Genomic DNA, 12,902 nt, shown 5'->3' with positions numbered 1-12,902 from the left:
GGTGATAGTTGCACAATAGATTTGTACGGTGGCAACACGGTCTGGTGTGGGGCAGAGGGGTGCTGGACCCCGTGGCACAGCCCATCTGCTCTGCAGGACACAGGTACAAGCTCTGCTCAGAAATGCAGGGTGGGTCTGTGTCTGGATTGTATCTGGTTTCTTCATGGAGTGAGATCTGGGTTGACATTCAGCCTGGATCATGGTTGGCTGTGGAGGAGGTCTGAGGGCCGCAGTCGGTACTGCACACTGAAACCCCCAGCTGGCTGGTTACCGGGGGCTACAACAGACAGCGCTGAGACACAGGATGCTGCAGACATGAGAAAAATGTCTTTTTTTTTCCCTTCTTTTTTTTTTTCCTCTCCCCTCCTGAGATTCAGGCAAGGCTGGCTTTGCCTGAGCCCTCCTCTTTGGCAACAGACCCCCCTTCTCGATAACCTAATCAGAGCTCAGCAAGGGATACCAACTGGGAGAAGGGCAGGGCAGCGGGACAAGCCTTCGAACGCTCACCACTCATCCTGCAGCTGAAAGGCTTGTCTGGTGCATCCTGAGTCAGGATGGGGCTGTGTCACAGCCCAGTCCCCTGCCTTGCGTTGCGTCCCCTGGGAGCTGTCAGGAGGCTGCCGGAGCCGTGTGGTAACGTGGGTCACGGGGATGCAAGCAAGGTCAGATGTCTGCTCAGAAATGAGATTGGCGATGATGCCACCAGTGCTGACAAATGGCCTGTCGTTAATCTCTGACTCACAGCAGCGGAGAGGGCAGTGGTGGAAGGAACCCATGAGGTCACTAGCAGCTTCTCTCCCCGGGGAGCTGCACACAGCTTCCCCCCCTGAACTGTTCCGGATGGGGTACGCGCCCATCCCCAGGGATGGTGGGTCTCATTGTACACGCCTGAGTGCGTTTGTGTGCAGGTGGAGGTGGTTGTCACGAGTCCACCTCGCTCCAGGACGGCGCAAGCCCTGCAGCCCCTGTTGGGGACTGGATTCCTGCGCGTGGCGTAGGATGAAGGTTGAAACAAAGCTTGTGTTTTCTCTGTGCTGCAATACCGTTGAGATAAACGAGGTGCTGTACTGCTGTGACACTGCAGGCAGCGGGGGGAGACCAGACCTGGGATGCTTCAGCCCTGGCTGTGCTCCCCCATGCCAGGGCATTGCCTGGGGGTAGCTCTGCTGGGTGCTCAGCCCTCTCACAGAGCAGTCTTCACCTCCTCTTTTGCCTTTTGAGTCTCTTTCCATGCTTTTTTATACAAAGGAGGTCTTTCCTCAGTTGCAAAAGACTCCTTGGAGCTTATAGGCAAAACCAGGTCCAGCCAGGACCTCCCATGGTGCTGGAGGCTGGTGGAGATGCTGCGCTCGCCGCTCAGCCACGCTGGAGAGCTGCTCAGGGCTGAGCTGCATTGTGGGGCTGCTGTTGATGCTATGAGTACAAGCTTTGCCTGTGTGTTGGGGCAACAGGTGACTTCATCCTCTGAACTATTTGGGGATTTGTTAGACTCTTTCAGGAGGGAAGGAGATACCGTTATTCCACCTCTGGCTCCCTCCAGTTGGGAAGTTGATAGGCAGCAGGAGACGGGCTCGTGGGATGGGGTTTCTTTGACTGGAAGGGCGGAGGGGAAGGGTGCACTGGTGGGGAAGGGGAGGTGCTGGTTTTGGGGGTGCAAAGGCTGCTGCAGCCGTGGCACAGCCCGAGCTGTGCCTCCAGGATCCTCCCTCTCCACTTTTGCTGCGCTACGATTTCATTTTTCACTTTTCTTCCATCCCCCCGTAACTGGAAGAAGTCCTAAATAAAGTTGCTGTCACTTTTATTTATGGGCGCAGGGGAAGAGACGGACAAAAAGCCTGTGTGCTCCTGACAGCTACAAAGCAGCCGGCTGTTTTTCTCCGCTCGCGTTGGCAAAGCAATCGATCCGGGCGCAGGCGAGCATCCTCCTCGGGCGCGTGGGGCTCCCCTGTCCCCCCTGCCCCAGGGTGGGTGTTGGGGAAGGTGGATGGAGGGGGCTCTGCATCCTGGCTCCCGGCCATGGGGCTGCATCAGGGCCAGGGCTCCTCTGGGAACACCTGTCCTAAAATCCTGGACCCCCGAAAATACAGATGCGTGAACTCGCCTGCCTTAAAAATCCATCACAGGCTTCTTGTCTCCATCTTGATTGGTTCCAGTGAGGTCAACTTTTTTTAATAACTTCTGGACTTCGGCAGGGAAAACTATTTCCTTCAGGAAATAATATAATTAAGGTTGCCTGACACGTCTGATTATAAGCCCCTGTCTTCAGTTGCTTGAAACTACGCCAGCCTTTAACCATTTGGACTGAAACTTCACATGTCTCTGCCTCCGGCTGAATTTTTTTGGAAAATTTTAGCAAAGAGGGTTTTAAGCTGCTCTCAGAATGCAGTTTGGGGAAGAAAAAGGCATTAGTTTATCCACCGTTTAAGAAAAAAAAAAAAACAAACAAAAAAACCCCAAAACACCCCCAAAAAAACAAACCAAAAAAAAACAACAAAGAAAAATTCTTGCCATTGTTGTGCTGAAGAAACTCCAGTACCTTTACGCTGTGAGACCAGGTCTGATAGTTCTGGGGAAGGTTTTCAGCCAGGTGTCAGGGATCTGCTTGCTGCTGACGCCACGAAAATCCACCTTCCCCGTGCCAAGTTGCGAGCCTCCGAAAAACGCTGCTGTGTGGGTGTATTATATATAGCCTGCGCAGGGAGGTAGCGGCCGTGCTGCTCCCACGGCAGGAACTACGCTGCTTTGAGCACATGCGAATGCAAAACCTACGCCCCGGCTCTGGCGGGGGATGCCTTGCTGCTGGGAAACCGTGGGACCCTTCTGCTGGTACAAGTAAAACTCATTGATCCCTGATCGACAGAGCCCTGGCTTGTGCTGGGGGGAAAGACTTTTGGCAAATGCTGTGTGTTTGGCTTTTTTTTTTTTTTTCTTTCTTCTTTTTGCAAGAAGTGTTTCCGTTATCCCTTAGCCCTTGCTGTAGCATTCACGTGGGACATGCAGCATGCAATGGGCGCTGGGTTTCCTTCGGGGTTTTTGTAGGGACTTGTTTAAATAGTGCTTTGGCACCACAACAATTGCAGGTCCCTCCTAACTCAGTCTGTTGCTACAGAAATGGACACAAGAAGAGTATTTCGGGGCGGGGGGGGGGGGGGGGGGGGGGCGGTGGCCCATCCAGGACCTCTAAAGCAGGTGTCACGCTGATGAAATATCCTGACTGACACTGCTGGGACCTCGAGTCCTGAGCGATGTGGGGTGAGCACAGGACTGGCACAAGAAGGGACCTGCCCCCAGGAATCCTCCCTGCTCTGTGGGTGGTGATATTTGCTCCGTACATGAGCCTGCCTGAGCGGTGGTCAAGGCTGTCCCCTCTTTTTGGGGCAGTCTAGCTCATGGATCTTCCCACTGGCTCAGTGGTAGCTCGTGCCCTGAGCCAGGTCCTTCAGCTGGTGACCTACTTTGGGCATGCTGAACTCCTCCAAACTCAATTTGGAGTTCTTAAAAAGCAAATCCACGCTTTGGCTTCCATGGGGAAAGCTGTGCTGCTGGACCCGTGGCAGGGGTGGCTCATCCCATCAGGACGGGGCACAAAGGCAGCAGGAGGTGTCAGTTCTTTCCATATGAGCAGGTTCCAAGGACATCCCTCAGCCAAGGCGTCGGGATTTTACACTTTGTTCCCAGCATAACTCACTGTCCTAGCGAGAGCCGTGTCCTTACAGCTCGAGCAGAGGATGCTGCAAAAACCTCCCCAAGGGCGCTGGGTACTAAACCCATGTCTCTTGTCCTACCCCTGCCAAGCTGGAGTGACAGCCCAGGCGGGTCCCTGCCAGGGACTGACGGATGAGCCTCCACTCTTGCTGTAGCCTGGTCTCCTCTGTTCCGCTTCGTCTGCGGGTGAAAAATAAATAAAATGCAACTCAGAAGTTGCATTGGCATTGCGGAGCAAGGGGAGGCTGGGTGGGGAGGAGCCCTCTCCCCTCCTTGCCAGTCACTTGTCAGCTCAGGGGTGCCTGGCAGAGCGGGTCCTGAGTGACGGGGCGTTGCGGGTGTTGGGCTCGGGGCAGCTGGAGTTAAATTTCTTGGTGGCTGACACCTGACAAGCATGATAAATTGCGGCACACCATGCGCTGCCGGCATGACAAACGGTCCGCTTCCCTCCTTTTAAGCCCTGGGAAAACTTTTTAATTATTTCCCAGCACTTTGCAAATGAGGGTTTCTCCATCAGGCACCCAGTGGAGTTTGGGGTGTGTGTATGTGTGTGTATTTATTTATTTATTTACGTTTTGTAGGCGGGTGGGGGTTGTAGTTTGGGTTTCTGTAGCATCCTCCCGCTGACTCGCCCAGGCTTTGGATGGGGTCCCAGGGAGGGCTCTGGCAAAGCTCATGGGTTTCGGGGTCGGGTGCTAATTAAAGCACATGGTGTTCCAGGCTTGGAGTTGCTGTCGCCCTTGGGAAAGCGTCTCCGCAGGAGCGACTCCCAGACTTTCCTCTTGCCAGTGGAGTTTGGCTCCTATTTTTCATTTTTAATAATGCAGAACCATGAGACTTTTTTTTTTCTTTTCTCCTCAAAGCATTTAAAAAGGAAGGGAGAACAACACGAGCTCAGCCACAAGAGCTAGATAATGAGTGTGGATCGCGACTGATAATTTGTTTGTCTAACACAAAAAGCATATTTGCTGCTCTAACTGAAGGCACTGCTGGTTACCGTAACGCCTCGGACTCCATCTCACTAGGCAGCGTGTCAGACGTAGCACAGAAAGTCTCTCTCTCCCCTTTCCAGTCCTCGGTGTCCGTGCTGCAAAGCCGTACGTGCGTGCTTTCCTCTTCACACTCCCGGGTTCAGTCGGATTGGCCTCTCCCTGCACAGTTTAACACGTGTGTGAGGCTTTGCAGGATTAGGGCTTAGGCAGCGCAAGACCTCGTGGGCAAATGCCTTGGTGCTGGGCTGACGTTTTAGTGCTGCTATGCTGTTTTGGCTGGGGAGCATTGCTGTCGGTCTTTAAAGAGGATCAGAGATGCCCCAAGCTGCTGTATTTTTTCCTTTTTCCCCTCTCCCCTTTCATGTCTCTAAATCGAAATAATTAAGCAAATGCGTGCTTTGGGGCTGGACTGTGATGCTCATGTGGGAGGGCTCTTCATCTAAACTAGCTTCATGTTTACACCAGTTACCCCCAGCTGTCAGGGCTGGAAAACAGATGCCCCCCTCTCCTTCGGTTGTTTCCTAAACCCGGGGTGACGGCAGAGCTCCACCTGGTAGCCTGACAGGTTGTCTCTTCTGTTTTATTGAAGAAAATCCCAGATCTGAGCGGTGAGGGTCGGTCAAGCAGCCAGAAGAATCCTCTGGGCGTTGATGAGAAATTGGGGACGCCCCAAGGACTCTGGACTGGTGGAGAGGTAAGAGGTGGATTAAAGCGCGTGCTCACTCGGTTCTTCCTTGTTTGGTGTGCTCTGGGCTGTGGTGGGGCTGCAGACCATGTGTCTTTTGTCTAGGGCGGCATTTACTAAAGTATGGCAAAAGGCTGCTCCTGGCTCTGCTGCATGAGCAGCCCCATGGCTGCTGTGCAAAGAAGGAAGATGCTGACAGGGGTTATTTAGGTTGTAGAGGGACAGGTTTGGATGAACAGCTTGGAAAATGCATGTTGTGGACTGCACATGGAAGGCTTCTCCATAGAGAGTCCTCCTGCTTGAAAGCCCTTCTGGCGGCTTGGATCTAACTGGGGTAGCAGAGGTCCTGCGGTGGCTGAACTACTCTGGAGCAGGTAAGTGTCACCCAGCCCTGCTTTGTGGTGGGAGGTAGAGGTGCCACCTCTCACAGACAAGCACAACTTCAAGCTCTGCTCAGCTGAAAAGGGCTGCATCTCCTAAGGAGACCACCAACATCACCAGACATGGTTAAGGGGTTGCTCCACCTCTGAGACCTGTTGCCCATGGGCTTTGTATGGGGCTGTGATAACATCGCGTTTCTTGAGGAGAGGTTTGGGGTCATCTTCTCCAAGACATGGGGACCCTGGTGGATCAGGGAAGGGGCCTCTGGATTGGGCTACTGCATTTGGGGACGCAGACCCTGCGGAGCCATGCTGGGGAAGCCGGTGCTTCAGGAATGAAAATGATGAATTAAAATTTAACAAGTCTCTAAATGCCAGGCAAGGACATCTTAAGTGGGAATTGTCGACGTTTGACTAGTGCAGCCTCCCACTTAGCTACAACTGCATGGCTTTAATTACATTGATCTTGGAAAAGCAAGAGCTAACACCAAAGAGGAGAAACGGTTGGCCAAAAGTGCATGAAGTGTCATGAATTTTCCCTGTGTGGCTCCCCTGCCCTCTCCCCTCACATCGTGCTTCCCAGGGATGTTGTGCAGCCCCTTTCACCCTGGATTGGCAAAGTCCTGTATCCTCTGAGCCACGGGCAAGGACAAAAGTACTCCCTGTGTTCAAGGCTGAACACGGGCTCTGGAGTTATAAAGCTCAAGGTTAAGGGACTGCAGGGGTGGGCAGCACCTGGTGGAGCCACAGTGGGGGGCAGGCTGTGGTCCTGGGTACAGAGATGCTCTGCAGAAGCAAAACCTTGCCCTTGATATTGCCTGGTGGTGACATCCGTGGAGTGGCATGGGATAAGGACCCCTTCCCTCCCTATCGTCGGCGTGGACCGGCTCACCCATGGGACTCCTCGCAGCTCTGCAAATAGAGCAGCTCGAGGAGGGTACGTTGCTAATAATACCAATTACTGTTACATGCCGGCTACAAGGTACACTGGCAGTAATGGGATCCGGCGGGATGAAATGAAAGCGATATAATATGGTGAGATAAATTAGCGTTGTAAAATTAGCCATGGGTCTAGTCAGGGATCTGACAAATGTGTCGCAGCTTCAGTACAAGCTCTGAGTGCTGCTGAATTGGATTTAGTGGCCCAGAGCAAAGCAGATGGGAGTAAGGGAAAAAAAGAGTTTATGAGGGGTCTCCGTACACACATGCTAACGGTTAACGCTGCTTGTTTCTTCCTCGGCTTTGCTGAATGATACGTCCCCTGGCGCCTGCTCGTACGCGGCAGTGGAGGAATGAAAGTCCAACCCTGTTGCAGTGCTGTTGGAGTAGCTGGAGCCTGGCAGAGAGGTGGGAAGGGGCCAGCCTTGTTGCCCCAGATGCCGGTCCGTGCCCTGCCGTGGGCTTCTTCACCCGAGTTTGCTCCCAAAGGGAGCATCAACGTGGTTCGGGTGGCACGTGTGGCAGGCGTTTGCACGTGCTTTAGCCTTGTAGGGAGGGTAGAAGGTCGGTTTCTGCTTCCCATGTTGCATCCTGACCTCTTTTCCTATGCCCAACTGGGCTCTGGGGCAGAGCGATGGCTGGAGCAGGGCATCCCGCAGCACAGGGGCTTTCCTCGTTCACCAAGGGCGTGCAGCCAACTCTTTCCAGTCCAGACACACACGTTATCCTTCCTCCTGTGAGGCAGAGGGTGGAAGCTAGGTGATGCTTTTTGTGCCTTGTGGAGGCTGGGAAATGGATGTGGCCGGTTCCAGTTGGATCCGCTTCCTGGTGGCTCATTAGGACAGGCCCCACCGGAGGGATGCGAGCGGTCCTGCCCGTGAGCGATGGATGGCCGGCGAGAGCCTCTTACGGATTTATAAATGCAGGCTAATTGCATGTTTAATGGCTGACGCATTACACAGGATCTAGGGAGAGGCAGGCGTGATTTAGCTCTGGTTTGATAAGGCATGTCATGTGGCTCACTTAATAGTAATAAAAAAGAGGGAGAAAAATTCTGAATATGCTTTGTAGTGCTCTGCGGTGGAGCTGGGGGAAGGGGGGTGGTGTCAAAGGACTTGCAAGGGTGTTCGTGCAAGGCCTCTCCCAAGTCGTGCCACGATGATGCAAGAGGTATGGTGGGGACCGGCTTGTCACATCTCTGGGGATGAGATTGCAGAGAGGGCAGGCTGCTGCCCTGCATGGGTCTGGAGCAGCACCAGGTTGATCCATGAATCCCAAGGGGATCATCTCAGTGCTGCCTGGAGCATCCCAAGGGACTTGAGTAAACTTGTGTGCTGAGCCCACATGGACAGAGACGTGAGGAGATGAGCCCCAGACTGTAGGAGGTCAGCCTGGACACTGCCAGCAGCCCCTGCGTCGTCTTGTTGCAAGGAGGTGCGGTGGTGATGCTTTTAGGGTATCTCAGACCCCAACCAGCCCCAGGGCTAAGTTGTCCTGGAAAAACCCACAGGGTGGTGAACTGCAGCAGTGGAGGGAGCCCCTTCCCTCGACTCTGCTGCCGGAGAAGGAGTGATGTGGGACCGCGGCAGGGAGCAGCAGGACAATGAGCCTGCGGTTGGAGCGCTAGTAACAGCATAAACAGAAATACAACTTCTCGGGTTCTTGTGCAGCAATGATATATCTTGTTTCTATTGACTTTCTTAAACCTCTAAAATACATTGTAGATTGATCTACAAATCTGCAAAAAGCACCTGTTTTTTTTAAAGTCTAAAGCAATTTTCTGCCTTCTTGTGGTTGGCTCTGAACAGACACATGTTCTCTTGTCCTATTTGAGGCTGGCGTGCTGCCATGGTGGTAGGAAGTTTAGTAATACTTGAGCTGGATCGATTCAAGCCCATTATCTGTGCTGCCTGGGACTCGGCGGCAAAGGGGAAAAAATACTCTCCCCAAACGCATCAAAGCCCTGCGATAAGGACACACGGTTGAGCTCTATTTATAGACGGACAGATGTCTTGCCAAAGCTCTGCTGCTGTCACTTGGTGATGCAGGTTTTGAGTGTTTAGCAGTGTTTGGTTCTGAAGGAGTCTGTTCTACCTTCTGGCTTAGGTGCCTCCCCTCCAGGCACAGCCCATAATGGTACAGCAATCTTAATCTTGTTCTTGCATCTTCATCGTCCCACAGGGACCTCAGAGGTCTCCAGAGCAGAAATGGCACCGATGCTACATCAGACCAGTGCAGCTGTTTAGCTGAGCGTTCACAGCTTAAGCATGGACGCCCCCATCTCCTGCGGTAGCTGGCTCTCAGCTGTGCCACACTCCCAGCAAAGAGGTTTTTCCTACTGTTTATCCTAAACCTCCCAAGCAGCAACCTGTGGTCACTGCCATGTTGCATGTCATGCATTCTCCTCGTTCATCAAATGATATCAAGGACATCTGAATGAGCACCAGCTGTGCAAATTGCATGTTTGGAGTTGTTCCTCCGGCCAAGTTAGTGCAGGTCTTGTAGTGAATGTGCACATACGTCTTCAGGGAGCATATGGTTTTTGAGGGCATGGTTAGAAAGGATGGGGTGAAATGGGTTACCAACTCCAGATTCATTTCCTGGCATGAAGGAGTGCCTGTGCTCATATGGTAGAGCTGCTCTTCATTTCCTTGCATACCTTGCTCTGTCGCAATAGTCATGAAACTGGGAATAGGAGAAGGGCAAAGGCTTCATACTCTCCAGCTTTGAGTGTTGTCATTAAAGGTGATGTGCTGGTTTTCCCTCAGTTATGACCCTGGGAAGCAGTGGCCTGATGCGACATTGCAGCCACAGACTTGCAAAACCATCCAGTTTGGAAGGGACCTCAGAGGTCTCAAGTCCAGCAGAAACTCTGCACTGAGCACGAGTCTGAAATTGGACATGGCTGCTCGGGGCTTTATCCAGCCTGCTCCTGAAAGCCTCTGTGTATATAAAGAGCATATATTGTTTGGGCCACTCCGCCAGTGCTGGTGGGCTCTCGAGGGGCAAAAAGTTTCTCCTTGCATCTAGTGGGAACCTTTTGTTTCAGCTGCTGCCCACTGTCACTCTTCCTGTTGCTACGTGTTGCTGCAGAAAGCCCGTCTCAGTCTTCTCAACAACTCCCCTGTCCATCTCAGTGGCCCCTGACGAATTTGCTCCGGTTAATGAACATGGGTCTTGTGCTGGTTCTCCCAAAACTAGGAGCAGAATCTTGATGCAGTCCGAGCGCTGTGGGAGCTGCAGGCAGCTGCCTGCTGGGACCCACGCTGGCACAAGGTGCGTGTCCCTGTGCCCACGCCCTGCACCACACCGTGGCAGTGGGCTGGGGATTTCACAAGAAGCGTGGTTTTTTACAGGCTTTGGTGGATTGTGGCTGAAGGGGGGAAGGAGTTGTCCATGGGCAGGTTTGGGGACAAAAACCTGACTTTTTTAGCTTTTTTTGACATGTCCTCTTGATCCGGTGCAGGATAATTGCATGATGGCTTCTGGCTGCGTGCCATACCTGATCCTGGGAGAAAGGAGATTTCTCTTCCCAAGGGTGTTTATAATGTGTTCATCTGCACGGCTCCTGCAGAACACGATGAGCTCCGCTCATCCCTTGCGCTCTGCTTGGTTTTAGTCTGTCTCCAGGGTGCTGCTTAGCTCCGCTCATATATTCCTCTGACGAGTGGGCAAGACAGGAAGCAAATACCTTTGTTACAAAACCACATATGGGCTTTCAGCGAGTGATGACACTTCCCCAAGCTATCTGTCTAGTGAATGCACTTTCCCCCGCTTGTTTATATTCACAGGAGTGTTACTTAGCTGCTCAGGTGGGCCATAGATGTCAAGAAAGATGTCAGTGTCAGGAGAAGGCTTTAATGCAAGGCTTCCTGCTGTTCCATGCGGTGGGTGGTGGATGAGACCCCAATGCGCTGAGGACTGTGGGTGTGGGAGAGGGACTGTCTACTGGGTCTGGCTTAGGAGCCGTGGCTCGGGAGAGAGGCAGCAGTAGTGCTGGAGGTGACTTTTTATAGCTGCCCCGGGATGCTGAGATGATCATTCAGTAAATGAGGGCTCTGATGGAGGCAAGCAGTGTTTTCCAACTAAAAGAAACAACCATCAGCAAGAGGGACTGTGCTCCCTCTGAAAACATTTCAGATGGTGTCACGGCTGTCTTGTGGCTCCTGGAGGACCTCGGCAGTGGATACTCAATGCTTTGTGCTGTAGAGCTGGGGACTGTGGGTCCACAAATGTGGTCCCCCTTAGTGCCCGAGGGGAGTGGGTGCTGGTGGGGATCCCCCGGAGGAGCTGTTTGGCTGTGATGGAGATGGGCAGGATCCCACGTCTGGGTGGGAAGAGGAGCGAGGGTCTCAGCTGGGCACACACACCTGGATCCCTTCCATAGCCACGGTGCTCCCGGGGGTCATGTTTGCTTAGCACCAGCAGGGCTATTCATAGGGGAGGAGACTGCAGCACTGATGGCACCCCTTAGCAATGTGTATTTTGTTATTTTTCCCTTTAGGATGACTCTTTTTAAGCTCAGGATAGCTCTAGGAAGCCTCCACTGAGACCCCATGTCTCCAGGGCAATTTACAGCACACAGCAGCCCCTCAGCATTCGTTACAGCCCCTAACGAGGACGGCTCAGTGTTGCCTTTCAGCAAGATCACATATTACCAGCTCTTTTTTTCTTCCTCTTGCCCTAAATTGTTGCACTTTACATCGAAAAGGAGGGGCATGCACGTGGGGGCCAGCACAATTTATGGATCAGAGATTTATATGCCGCTGCGACGCTGTATTTTTTCCCCACAGTGACACTTTATTGCCACAAATTACCAAACAGGCAAGGTTACGCGAGTGACAGCAGGCAGAGCTGTAAAGGACAGGAACAAACGGCAGCAGGAAAAGTACCCAGAGGAGAGGGGGAGGCTGGGCACCAGGCAGAAATAAAGCAAGGCGGGAGGTGGGACGAGCGTCAGAAATCAGCTTGCCTTGCAGCGGGATGCGTGGGTGAAGCCTGGGAATCGGTGTGCCATCTCCGGCACACGGGCATGCCGCAAGGTCGGGGGAGCGGACGGTGGGCTGAGTTTGGATGCTGTAAATCCTTGGGTTTATTTTAATTTTTTTTTTTTCCTCTTCACCGCGCCCCCCCGCCCCGCCAAGTCCCTAGGTTCTTCTGCAGGCTGCTTTTTGCTGGGGGAATTGCAGGTTTTCAGTTGCTAAATGTTCTTCCCTGTGTGCTGGGTAGTGTCAGCGGGGAGAAGCATCCTCAGAAAGTGAGACTTTATCTTCCTTCTAAGCACCCTTCAGCCCTAGCTATGTTCAGCCCATGGTAGAGGTGCCTGGGGAGGTGGTGGTGTCCCTGTGCTTGCCTCCGCACCAGAAATCAGTAAAACCCTGAAGTGACCTGTGCCATACAGAGCAGAAGACAAATCCAGCTCCTCAGAGGTGAGAAGCAGCAAACTCTCATCTTGGGCTGGCTGAGGTCTTGTTGTCATCCCAACCATGGCACCAGCGGTGCTGGAGTCAGGGCCGCTCTAGGCAAGTCTCAGGAGCACCGGGACTCCCCTGAGAAAGTTATTTGCAGTCTTGTTTTCTCAGTTTGGTTTTCAGTGCTCTGCCTGTGTGCTGCAGGGACAGTCGGGTCATCTCCTGGCTTCGTTTGGACATCAGACTCGGATCTGGAAGCTGAAGGCTAGTGGCACCAATTTTTCTGCCAGCTTGGTAGAGGGAGGGAGGTGCTGAGAGGGTGGGCAGCATTCAGAGGGCTAATATTTCCTTGCTTTGTGATTGTGGGGTGGGTCGAAATGTCCCAGGCTTGCCCTTTGGTGGGACAGGACGGTTACTTATGTCCATTGATATTAATACACTCAATATAAGTGACGGTGCATGGGGGACAGGCACTGTGCTTTGGGCAGAGGGGCGTCCGCTTTGCTGCCGAGCGTCTGCGGCAGCCCCGCTCCCACATGCTTCGTCTTTGGTTGAGCGGCTCCGTCTGCGCCCACTCACCCAAGTTAGATCAGCTTAACTTCAAACGAGTGTAAAAACTGAAAGGCTCAAGATCAGCGGAGGTATTAAGGCTGCCTTTGAGCTGGGGATGCTACTTAAAGCTGCCAAGGAGCTGTCACTCTATTGTTCTTGCAACAAAACGCTACCGGAGGAGCTGAGATCCGCAGAGGCTCTGGAGCCCTAGCCAAAATTGCGTTTAACTAGCAGAAAT

General features: G+C 53.0%; 1 protein-coding gene across 3 annotated transcripts in view; it reads left to right on the top strand.

Annotated features, from left to right (window-relative positions):
• Positions 1-12,902, top strand: part of CNTFR (ciliary neurotrophic factor receptor) — a 212,554-nt gene that overhangs the window by 49,338 nt on the left and 150,314 nt on the right. For all 3 annotated transcript variants that reach the window (XM_054186256.1, XM_054186257.1, XM_054186258.1), the window contains exon 2: positions 5,287-5,391. The gene's annotated coding sequence lies outside the window, so the exon portion shown is untranslated. The remainder of the gene's footprint in view (positions 1-5,286; positions 5,392-12,902) is intronic.

Source organism: Rissa tridactyla, chromosome Z (genome assembly GCF_028500815.1).
Source record: "Rissa tridactyla isolate bRisTri1 chromosome Z, bRisTri1.patW.cur.20221130, whole genome shotgun sequence".
Classification (NCBI taxonomy): domain Eukaryota; kingdom Metazoa; phylum Chordata; class Aves; order Charadriiformes; family Laridae; genus Rissa; species Rissa tridactyla.
This window is presented reverse-complemented; position numbering and strand designations above follow the sequence as displayed.